Below are 12,614 nucleotides of genomic sequence, written 5' to 3'. Positions count from 1 at the left end.
ATGTGTGGAAGTCGAGAACATTATCTCGGAAAGCAAAAATGGGTATGTTTGAAGGAATAGTGGTTCCAACAATGTTGTATGGTTGCGAGGCGTGGGCTATGGATAGAGTTGTGCGCAGGAGGATGGATGTGCTGGAAATGAGATGTTTGAGGACAATGTGTGGTGTGAGGTGGTTTGATCGAGTAAGTAACGTAAGGGTAAGAGAGATGTGTGGAAATAAAATGAGCGTGGTTGAGAGAGCAGAAGAGGGTGTTTTGAAGTGGTTTGGGCACATGGAGAGGATGAGTGAGGAAAGATTGACCAAGAGGATATATGTGTCGGAGGTGGAGGGAGCAAGGAGAAGAGGGAGACCAAATTGGAGGTGGAAAGATGGAGTGAAAAAGATTTTGTGTGATCGGGGCCTGAACATGCAGGAGGGTGAAAGGAGGGCAAGGAATAGAGTGAATTGGAGCGATGTGGTATACCGGGGTTGACGTGCTGTCAGTGGATTGAATCAAGGCATGTGAAGCGTCTGGGGTAAACCATGGAAAGCTGTGTAGGTATGTATATTTGCGTGTGTGGACGTATGTATATACATGTGTATGGGCGGGGGTTGGGCCATTTCTTTCGTCTGTTTCCTTGCGCTACCTCGCAAACGCGGGAGACAGCGAGAAAGTATAAAAAAAAAAATATATATATATATATGTATATATATATATATATATATATATATATATATATATATATATATATATATATATATATATATATATATATATATATATATATATATATATATATATTATCCCTGGGGATAGGGGAGAAAGAATACTTCCCACGTATTCCCTGCGTGTCGTAGAAGGCGACTAAAAGGGAAGGGAGCGGGGGGCTGGAAATCCTCCCCTCTCGTTTTTTTTTTTTTTTTTTTTTTTTTTTTTTAATTTTCCAAAAGAAGGAACAGAGAAGGGGGCCAGGTGAGGGTATTCCCTCAAAGGCCCAGTCCTCTGTTCTTAACGCTACCTCGCTATCGCGGGAAATGGCGAATAGTATGAAAAAAAAAAGAATATATATATATATATATATATATATATATATATATATATATATATATATATATATATATATATATATATATGGATGGGGTTGTTAGGGAGGTGAATGCAAGAGTTTTGGAAAGAGGGGCAAGTATGAAGTCTATTGGGGATGAGAGAGCTTGGGAAGTGAGTCAGTTGTTGTTCGCTGATGATACAGCGCTGGTGGCTGATTCATGTGAGAAACTGCAGAAGCTGGTGGCTGAGTTTGGTAAAGTGTGTGAAAGAAGAAAGTTAAGAGTAAATGTGAATAAGAGCAAGGTTATTAGGTACAGTAGGGTTGAGGGTCAAGTCAATTGGGAGGTAAGTTTGAATGGAGAAAAACTGGAGGAAGTAAAGTGTTTCAGATATCTGGGAGTGGATCTGGCAGCGGATGGAACCATGGAAGCGGAAGTGGATCATAGGGTGGGGGAGGGGGCGAAAATTCTGGGAGCCTTGAAGAATGTGTGGAAGTCGAGAACATTATCTCGGAAAGCAAAAATGGGTATGTTTGAAGGAATAGTGGTTCCAACAATGTTGTATGGTTGCGAGGCGTGGGCTATGGATAGAGTTGTGCGCAGGAGGATGGATGTGCTGGAAATGAGATGTTTGAGGACAATGTGTGGTGTGAGGTGGTTTGATCGAGTAAGTAACGTAAGGGTGAGAGAGATGTGTGGAAATAAAAAGAGCGTGATTGAGAGAGCAGAAGAGGGTGTTTTGAAATGGTTTGGGCACATGGAGAGAATGAGTGAGGAAAGATTGACCAAAAGGATATATGTGTCGGAGGTGGAGGGAACGAGGAGAAGTGGGAGACCAAATTGGAGGTAGAAAGATGGAGTGAAAAAGATTTTGTGTGATCGGGGCCTGAACATGCAGGAGGGTGAAAGGAGGGCTAGGAATAGAGTGAATTGGATCGATGTGGTATACCGGGGTTGACGTGCTGTCAGTGGATTGAATCAGGGCATGTGAAGAGTCTGGTGTAAACCATGGAAAGCTGTGTAGGTATGTATATTTGCGTGTGTGGACGTATGTAAATACATGTGTACGGGGGGTAGGTTGGGCCATTTCTTTCGTCTGTTTCCTTGCGCTACCTCGCAAACGCGGGAGACAGCGACAAAGCAAAAAAAAAAAAAAATATATATATATATATATATATATATATATATATATATATATATATATATACATATATATATTTATACATATATATATATATTACTATCATTATCATTATTATCATTATTTTTATACTTTGTCGCTGTCTCCCTCGTTAACGAGGTAGCGCAAGGAAACAGACGAAAAATGACCCAATCCACTCCCATAAACATGTATATAGATACACGTCCACACAGGCACATATACATAACTATACATCTCAACGAATACATATATATACACACAGACATTTACATATATACATATGTATATAATTCATACTGTCTGCCCTTATTCATTCCCATCATCACCCCGCCACACATGAAATGAAAACCCCCTTCCCTCTCATGTGCGCGAGGTAGCGCTAGGAAAAGTCAACAAGGGCCAAATTCGTTCACAATCAGTCCCTAGCTGTCATGTATAATGAACCGAAACCACAGCTCCCTTTCCACATCCAGGCCCCACAAAACTTTCCATGGTTTACCCCAGACGCTTCACATGCCCTGGTTCAATCCATTGACAGCACGTCGACCCCGGTATACCACATCGTTCCAATTCACTCTATTCCTTGCGCGCCTTTCACCCTCCTGCATGTTCAGGCCCCGATCACTCAAAATCTTTTTCACTTCATCTTTCCACCTCCAATTTGGTCTGCCACTTCTCGTTCCCTCCACCCCTGACACATATATCCTCTTGGTCAATCTTTGCTCACTCATTCTCTCCATATGACCATTTCAAAACACCCTCTTCTGCTCTCTCAACCGCACTCTTTTTATTACCAAACATCTCTCTTACCCTTTCATTACTTACTCGATCAAACCACCTCACTCCACATATTACCCTCAAACATCTCACTTCCAGCACATCCACCCTCCTACGTACAACTCTATCTAAAGCCCACGCCTCACAACCATATAACATTGTTGGAACCACTATTCCTTCAAACATACCCATTTTTGGTTTCCAAGATAACGTTCTCGACTTCACACATTCTTCAACGCTCCCAGAACTTTCGTCCCCTCCCCCACCCTACAATTCACTTCCGCTTCCATGGTTCCATCCGCTGCCAAATCCACTCCCACATATCTAAAACACTTTACTTCCTCCAGTTTTTCTCCATTCAAACTTACCTCCTAGTTGAATTGTCCCTGAACCCTACTGTACCTAATAACCTTGCTCTTATTCACATTTACTCTCAGCTTTCTTCTTTCACTCACTTCACCAAATTCAGCCACAAGCTTCTGCAGTTTCTCACCCGAATCAGCCACCAGCGCTGTATCATCATCGAACAACAACTGACTCACTTCCCAAGCTCTCTCATCCACAACAGACTGCAAACTTGCCCCTCTTTCCAATACTCTTGCATTCACCTCCCTAACGACCCCGTCCATAAACAAATTAACAACCATGTAAACCTCACGCACTGATTACCAATCACTTTTCTCTATTCCTACACCTACAGATGCCTTACACCTTCGATGAAAACTTTTCGCTGCTTCTAGCGACTTCCCTCCCACACCATATATTCTCAATACCTTCCACAGAGCATCTCTATAAACTCTATCATATTCCTTCTCTAGATCCATCGATGCCACATACAAATTCATTTGTTTTTTCTAGGTATTTCTCATATATTTTTCAAAGCAAACACCTGATCCACACATCCTCTACCATTTCTGAAACCACACTGCTCTTCCACAATCTGATGCTCCGTACATGCCTTCACCCTCTCAATCAATCCCATATGATTTCCCAGGAATACTCAAGAAACTTATACCTCTGTAATTTGAGCACTCATTCTTATCCCCTTTGCCTTTCTACAATGGCACTATGCAAACATTCCACCACTCCTTAATCACCTCACCATGAGTCATACATGCATTCAATAACCTTACCAACTAGTTAAATATACAGTCACCCCCTTTTTAAATAAATTCCACTGCAATATCATCCAAACCCTCTGCCTTGCCGGCTTTCATCTTCCGTAAAGCTTTTACTACCGCTTCTCTGTTTACCAAAGCATTCACCCTAACCCTCTCACTTTGCACACCACCTCGACCAAAACACCCTATAACTGCCACTCTATCATCAAACACATTCAACAACACTTCAAAATACTCACTCCATCTCCTTCTCACATCACCACTACTTGTTATCACCTCCCCATTAGCCCCCTTCACTGATGTTCTCATTTGTTCCCATGTCTTACGCACTTTATTTACCTCTTTCCAAAACATCTTTTTATTCTCTCTAAAATTTAATGATACTCTCTCATCCCACCTATCATTTGCCCTCTTTTTCGCCTCTTGCACCTTTCTCTTGACCTCCTGACTCTTTCTTTTATACATCTCCCAGTCATTTGCATAATTTCCCTGCAAAAATCGTCCAAATCCCTCTTTCTTCTCTTGCACTAATAATCTTACTTTTTCATCTCACCACTCACTACCCTTTCTAATCTGCCCACCTCCCACGCTTCTCATGCCACAAGGAAATCGCTAATCAAGGCCCATCAACTAAAGTTACGATTTGGATTGCTTAGGAAATACCTTGATGAACAAGTGATGCCAAGATCTGTCCTACCTCATCGATTGTTGCAGCTGTCTGGTCGACCATTTGACCTATTCCGAAATATTATTTTAAAGAAAAATATTAAATTAAAGAAACTTGAAATGGTGGAGGATTTGCGCTTTTCAAGAGAGAAGAAACGTGCCTTTCAAATGGCAATACCGACACACTAGAAGAACCGGATGTTGGACTATTGCTATGATAGATTGAAAAAAAAAAACAACGCAATAGGCTACAAATTTCACTAAATTGTAAGTTGGACCATCTTATTAAAAACAGCGACTGGACCAAGAACACAAACCAATATTTTGTGGTACACCTGTCTAATAAACGAGTAAATAAGGATTCCTTGCGTGCATTAGGCTATGGTTTAAGTTTTGTGCGCTCTAACAGGGAAGCCGGCTGTGTTCATGTCACAAAGTCTTTTTGTAATTTAAAGAAACAGAGTAATTTAACTAATGATGAAATTAATATCTGTAAGGGTTTAGTGTATGCCAGTTTTTCAAAACCAGTGGAACCTAATTGCCCTAAAAGATTTATAAGAGATATTAACACCTTAAAAAAGACAAGGATATACATATTACTAAAAAGAGTGATCTTCTAAATCATGATACAGCATATTCTAAACTCAGTAGAAATCCCCTAGAAACAGTTAATTCTCATTTTAATAAAGAAATGAAGTTGTTGTTGAAGGGTAATAGTTCTCTTATCAAAAGTTTGTCATTTTTGTCCCCTTCATTGCCATATATGTATGGACTTATCAAAACACATAAACAGAATTTTCCAGCAAGACCTATAGTGAGTTCAGTAGGCTCCATCAAATATGAATTGTCAAAATGGTTAGTTTCTTTATTAAGCCCTTTAGTGGGTAAGGTATCAAATTCTAATATCATGAACAATGTAGAATTAGTCAACAAGCTAAACAATATTAATGTAGATTTTGATTTCAAACCAGTTTGCTTTGATATTTCCTCGCTTTTATGAAAGTTCCAGTTGATGACCTTTTAGAATATTTACTTGGTGTCTTGGATGATATTCATTTACCTATTTCAAAGTCTGTTTTCAGTGACCTGATAACATTTTGTATAAAAGACTGGTATTTTAATTCAATGGAGATTATTATGCTCAAAAATTTGGTATGGCAATGGGTAACCCTCTTTCACCTGTACTAAGTAATCTTTATATGGAATTATTTGAAACAAAATTACTAAAGGATATCTTACCTTCTGATGCAATTTGATTTAGGTATGTAGATGATGTTCTTTGTGTTTGGCCAACAAATGAAAATTTACAAATATTTCTCCCCTTACTTAATAGGTTAGTATCTTCCACCAAATTTACTGTTGTAAATGAAAATAATGGTATGTTACCATTTCTAGATTGCATGATCCACAGACAAAGAAGCAAGTTTAAGTTTAGCATATAGAGAAAACCCACCAAAGGATGCTCATATATCCATTATTACTCATCTCAATATGAGAGAGTTAAATTATCATCATTTCAATCTATTTTCCTTAGGGCATTACGAATTTGCAGTCCAGAGTTTATTGATGATGAGTTTGAGAAGATATATTCTGTTCGATCTAAGTTAAAGTACCCTAGATGTTTCATTTGTAAATCCCTTAAGTTAACAAAGAAATGATTTTATACAGTTGAGCCCAAACCTCCCATTGACACCAAGAATCTTTTAGTTCTCCCTTTTAATAATAATTTTACTTTCCTTCCCATGTTGCTTAAATCCTTTATGTAAATGTTGCCTTTAGCAACAATAAAACCGTAAAGAATATCTTAATCAGGAATTCACCAGAAAATTCTTTTGGATGCATTTATAAAGTGCCTTGTGGAAATTGTGATAAATTTTATGTTGGTCAGACTGGTAAAGATCTTTCTGTCAGACTTAAGCAACATAAATATTATAAAAGAACAGGACAAGAATCAAATGCCTTGTTTAATCACGTCAAAAGCTATGATCATTGTATTGCCTGGAATAATGCCATCTCAGTTATTAACTCTAACTCTATTACCACGAGAAATATCATTGAATCTTCTATTATCAAATACACAAAGAATTGTAATCTTAATACTAGTGATGGTCTATACAAATCAGATAAAGTTATTGTTGATAAGAATTGTAAAATGATAAGTTTATGAACGCTCGTTGTATGTTTTGGACAATCACGTTTACGAAATGGCATTCTAGCTTCGTCTCTTCGATGTATATCAACTGACTGTTATATTTCTCTCTTGTATCTCCCTTCATGATGTGATTATTACACGAAAGTAAACTCGGGAACTTACCATGTTTCATTTTCCCCGTGGGCTCATAGGAATATATGAGTCAGTGGATTGAATCAGGGCATGTGAAGCGTCTGGGGTAAACCATGGAAAGCTGAGTAGGTATGTATTTTTGTGTGTGTGGACGTATGTATATACATGTGTATGGGGGTGGGTTTGGGCCATTTCTTTCGTCTGTTTCCTTGCGCTACCTCGCAAACGCGGGAGACAGCGACAAAGCAAAAAAAAAAAGAAAAAAAAAATATATATATATATATATATATATATATATATATTTTATATATATATTCTATCCCTTTGGATAGGGGAGAAAGAATACTTCCCACGTATTCCCTGCGTATCGTAGAAGGCGACTAAAAGGGGAGGGAGCGGGTGGCTGGAAATCCTCCCCTCTCGTTTTTTTTTTTTATTTTCCAAAGGAAGGAACGGAGAGGGGGGCCAGGTGGGGATTTTCCCTCTGAGGCCCAGTCCTCTGTTCTTAACGCTACCTCGCAAACGCGGGAAATGGCGAATAGTATGAAAAAAAAAAATATATATATATATGTATATATATATATATATATATATATATATATATATATATATATATATATATCATCTTGTGGAAGCGAAGGTGAAGATTTATAGAGGTTTTCAGAAAAGAAGAGAGAATGTTGGGGTGAAGAGAGTGGTGAGCGTAAGTGAGCTTAGGAAGGAGACTTGTATGGGAAGTACCAGGAAAGAATGAGAAACGTGAGAACAAAGGACGTAAGGGGAGTGGGGGAGGAATGGGATATATTTAGGGAAGCAGTGATGGCTTGCGCAAAAGATGTTTGTGGCATGAGAAGCGTGGGAGGTGGGCAGATTAGAAAGAGTAGTGAGTGGTGGGATGAATAAGTAAGATTATTAGTGAAAGAGAAGAGAGAGGCATTTGGACGATTTTTGCAGGGGAGTAATCCAAATGACTGGGAGATGTATAAAAGAAAGAGGCAGGAGGTCAAGAGAAAGGTGCAAGAGGTTAAAAAGAGGGCAAATGAGAGTTGGCGTAAGAGAGTATCATTAAATTTTAGAGAGAATAAAAAGATGTTCTGGAAGGAGGTAAATAAAGTGCGCAAGACAAGGGAGCAAATGGGAACTTCGGTGAAGGGGCGCAAATGGGGAGGTGATAACAAGTAGTGGTGATGTGAGAAGGAGATGGAGTGAGTATTTTCAAGGTTGTTGAATGTTTGATGATAGAGTGGCAGATAGAGGATGTTTTGGTCGAGATGATGTGCAAAGTGAGAGGGTTAGGGAGAATGATTCGGTAAACAGAGAAGAGGTAGTAAAAGCTTTGCGGAAGATGAAAGCCGGCAAAGCAGCAGGTTTGGATGGTATTGCAGTTGAATTTATTAAAAAAGGGGGTGACTGTATTGTTGACTGGTTGGTAAGGTTATTCAATGTATGTGTGATTCATGGTGAGGTGCCTGAGGATTGGCGCAATGCTTGCATAGTGCCATTGTACAAAGGCAAAGGGGATAAGAGTGAGTGCTCAAAGTACAGAGTTATAAGTATGTTGAGTATTCCTGGGAAGTTATATGGGAGGGTATTGATTGAGAGGGTGAAGGCATGTACAGAGCATCAGATTGGTGAAAAGCAGTGTGGTTTTAGAAGGTGTAGTGGATGTGTGGATCAGGTGTTTGCTTTGAAGAATGTATGTGAGAAATACTTAGAAAAGCAAATGGATTTGTATGTAGCATTTATGGAACTGGAGAGAGCATATGATAGAGTTGATAGAGATGCTCTTTGGAAGGTATTACGAATATATGGTGTGGGAGACAAGTTGTTAGAAGCAATGAAAAGTCTTTATCGAGGATGTAAGGCATATGTACGTGTAGGAAGAGAGGAAAGTGATTGGTTCTCAGTGAATGTAGGTTTGCGGCAGGGGTGTGTGATGTCTCCGTGGTTATTTGATATGTTTATGGATAAGGTTGTTAATGAGGTGAATGCAAGAGTTTTGGAAAGAGGGGCAAGTATGAAGTCTGTTGTGGATGAGAGAGCTTGGGAAGTGAGTCAGTTGTTGTTCCCTTATGATACAGCGCCGGCAGCTGATTCGTGTGAGAAACTGCAGAAACTGGTGACTGAGTTTGGTAGTGTGTGAGAGAAGAAAGCTGAGAGTAAATGTGAATGAGAGCAAGGTTATTAGGTACAGAAAGGTTGAGGGATAATTAAATTGGGAGGTATGTTTGAATGGAGAAAAACTGGAGGAAGTGAAGTGTTTTAGGTATCTGGGTGTGGATCTGGCAGCGGATGAAACCATGGAAACGGAAGTGAATCATAGGGTGGGGGAGGGGACGAAAGTTCTGGGAGCCTTGAAGATTGTGTGGAAGTCGAGAACATTATCTCGGAAAGCAAAAATGGGTATGTTTGAAGGAATAGTGGTTCCAACAATTTTATAATGGTGTGAGGCGTGGGATATAGATAGAGTTCTGTGGAGGAGGGTGGATGTACTAGAAATGAGATGCTTGAGGACAATATGTGGTGTGAGGTGGTTTGATCGAGTAAGTAATGAAAAGGTAAGAGAGATGTGTGGTAATAAAAAGAGTGTGGTTGAGAGAGCAGAAGAGGGTGTTTTGTAATGGTTTGGTCATACGGAGAGAATGAGTGAGGAAAGATTGACCAAGAGGATATATGTGTCAGAGGTGGAGGGAACGAGAAGTGGGAGACCAAATTGGAGGTGGAAAGATGGAATGAAGAAGATTTTGAGTTATCGGGGATTGAACATGCAGGAGGGTGAAAGGCGTGCAAGAATAGAGTGAATTGGAACGATGTGGTATTTCGGGGTCGACGTGATATCAATGGATTAAAGCAGGGCGTGCGAAGCGTCTGGGGTAAACCATGGAAAGTTCTGTGGGGCCTGGATGATGGAGCTGTGGTTTCGGTGCATTATTACATGACAGCTAGAGACTGGGTGTGAACGACTGTGGCCTTTGTCGTCTTTTTCTAGCGCTACCTCGCGCACATGCGAGGGGAAAAGGGTTGTTATTTCATGTGTGGCAGGGTGGCGATGGGAATGGATAAAGGCAGACAGTATGAATTATGTACATGTGTATATATATATATATATGTCTGTGTGTGTATATGTATGTATACGTTGAGATGTATAGGTATGTATATTTGCGTGTGTGGACGTGTATGTATATACATGAGTATGTGGGTGGGTTGGGCCATTATTTCTTCTGTTTCTTTTCGCTACCTCGCTAACGCGGGAGGCAGCGACAAAACAAAATAGATAAATAAATTAATAAATATATATATATATATATATATATATATATATATATATATATAAAGGGTAAAGGGGAAGAGTGGTTTGGGAACGCCTTGGGAGTAAAGTCAGGGGTTAGTGAGAGGACAAGAGCAAGGGAAGGAGTAGCAGTACTCCTGAAACAGGAGTTGTGGGAGTAAGTGAAAGAATGTAAGAAAGTAAATTCTCGATTAATATGGGTAAAACTGAAAGTTGATGGAGAGAGATGGGTGATTATTGGTGCATATGCAACTGGGTATGAGAAGAAAGATCATGAGAGGCAAGTGTTTTTGGAGCAGCTGAATGAGTGTGTTAGTGGTTTTGATGCACGAGACCGGTTTATAGTGATGGGTGATTTGAATGCAAAGGTGAGTAATGTGGCAGTTGAGGGAATAATTGGTATACAAGGGGTGTTCAGTGTTATAAATGGAAATGGTGAAGAGCTTGTAGATTTATGTGCTAAAAAAGGACTGGTGATTGGGAATACCTGGTTTAAAAAGCGAGATATACATAAGTATACGTATGTAAGTAGGAGAGATGGCCAGAGAGCGTTATTGGATTACGTGTTAATTGACAGGCGCGCGAAAGAGAGACTTTTGGATGATAATGTGCTGAGAGGTGCAACTGGAGGGATGTCTGATCATTATCTTGTGGAGGCTAAGGTGAAGATTTGAATGGGTTTTCAGAAAAGAAGAGTGAATGTTGGGGTGAAGAGGGTGGTGAGAGTAAGTGAGCTTGGGAAGGAGACTTGTGTGAGGAAGTACCAGGAGAGACTGAGTACAGAATGGAAAAATGTGAGAACAATGGAAGTAAGGGGAGTGGGGGAGGAATGGGATGTCTTTAGGGAAGCAGTGATGGATTGCGCAAAAGATGCTTGTGGCATGAGAAGAGTGGGAGGTGGGTTGATTAGAAAGGGTAGTGAGTGGTGAGATGAAGAAGTAAGATTATTAGTGAAAGAGAAGAGAAAGGCATTTGGACGATTTTTGCAGGGAAAAATGCAATTGAGTGTTAGATGTATAAAAGAAAGAGACAGGAGGTCAAGAGAAAGGTGCAAGAGGTGAAAAAGAAGGCAAATGAGAGTTGGGGTGAGAGAGTATCATTAAATTTTAGGGAGAATAAAAAGATGTTCTGGAAGGAGGTAAATAAAGTGCGTAAGACAAGGGAGCAAATGGGAACTTCAGCGAAGGGCGCAAATGGGGAGGTGATAACAAGTAGTGGTGATGTGAGAAGGAGATGGAGTGAGTATTTTGAAGGTTTGTTGAATGTGTTTGATGATAGAGTGGCAGATATAGGGTGTTTTGGTCGAGGTGGTGTGCAAAGTGAGAGGGTTGGTGAAAATGATTTAGTAAACAGAGAAGAGGTAGTGAAAGCTTTGCGGAAGATGAAAGGAGGCTAGGCTGCAGGTTTGGATGGTATTGCAGTGGAATTTATTAAAAAAGGGGGTGACTGTATTGTTGACTGGTTGGTAAGGTTAATTAAAGTATATATGACTCATGGTGAGGTGCCTGAGGATTGGCGGAATGCGTGAATAGTGCCATTGTACAAAGGCAAAGGGGATAAGAGTGAGTGCTCAAATTACAGAGGTATAAGTTTGCTGAGTATTCCTGGTAAATTATATGGGAGGGTATTGATTGAGAGGGTGAAGGCATGTACAGAGCATCAGATTGGGGAAGAGCAGTGTGGTTTCAGAAGTGGTAGAGGATGTGTGGATCAGATGTTTGCTTTGAAGAATGTATGTGAGAAATACTTAGAAAAGCAAATGGATTTGTATGTAGCATTTATGGATCTGGAGAAGGCATATGTTAGAGTTGATAGAGATGCTCTGTGGAAGGTATTAAGAATATATGGTGTGGGAGGCAAGTTGTTAGAAGCAGTGAAAAGTTTTTATCGAGGATGTAAGGCATGTGTACGTGTAGGAAGAGAGGAAAGTGATTAGTTCTCAGTGAATGTAGGTTTGCGGCAGGGGTGTGTGATGTCTCCATGGTTGTTTAAGTTGTTTATGGATGGGGTTGTTAGGGAGGTGAATGCAAGAGTTTTGGAAAAAGGGGCAAGCATGAAGTCTGTTGTGGATGAGAGAACTTGGGAAGTGTCATTTGTTGTTCGCTGATGATACAGCGCTGGTGGCTGATTCATGTGAGAAACTGCAGAAGCTGGTGACTGAGTTCGGTAAAGTGTGTGAAAGAAGAAAGTTAAGAGTAAATGTGAATAAGAGCAAGGTTATTAGGTACAGTAGGGTTGAGGGTAAAGTCAATTGGGAGGTAAGTTTGAATGGAGAAAAACTGGAGGAA

Source organism: Panulirus ornatus, chromosome 14, assembly GCF_036320965.1.
Source record: "Panulirus ornatus isolate Po-2019 chromosome 14, ASM3632096v1, whole genome shotgun sequence".
NCBI lineage: Eukaryota > Metazoa > Arthropoda > Malacostraca > Decapoda > Palinuridae > Panulirus > Panulirus ornatus.
The sequence above is the reverse complement of the archived record's forward strand: the minus strand, read 5'-3'. Positions refer to the sequence as shown.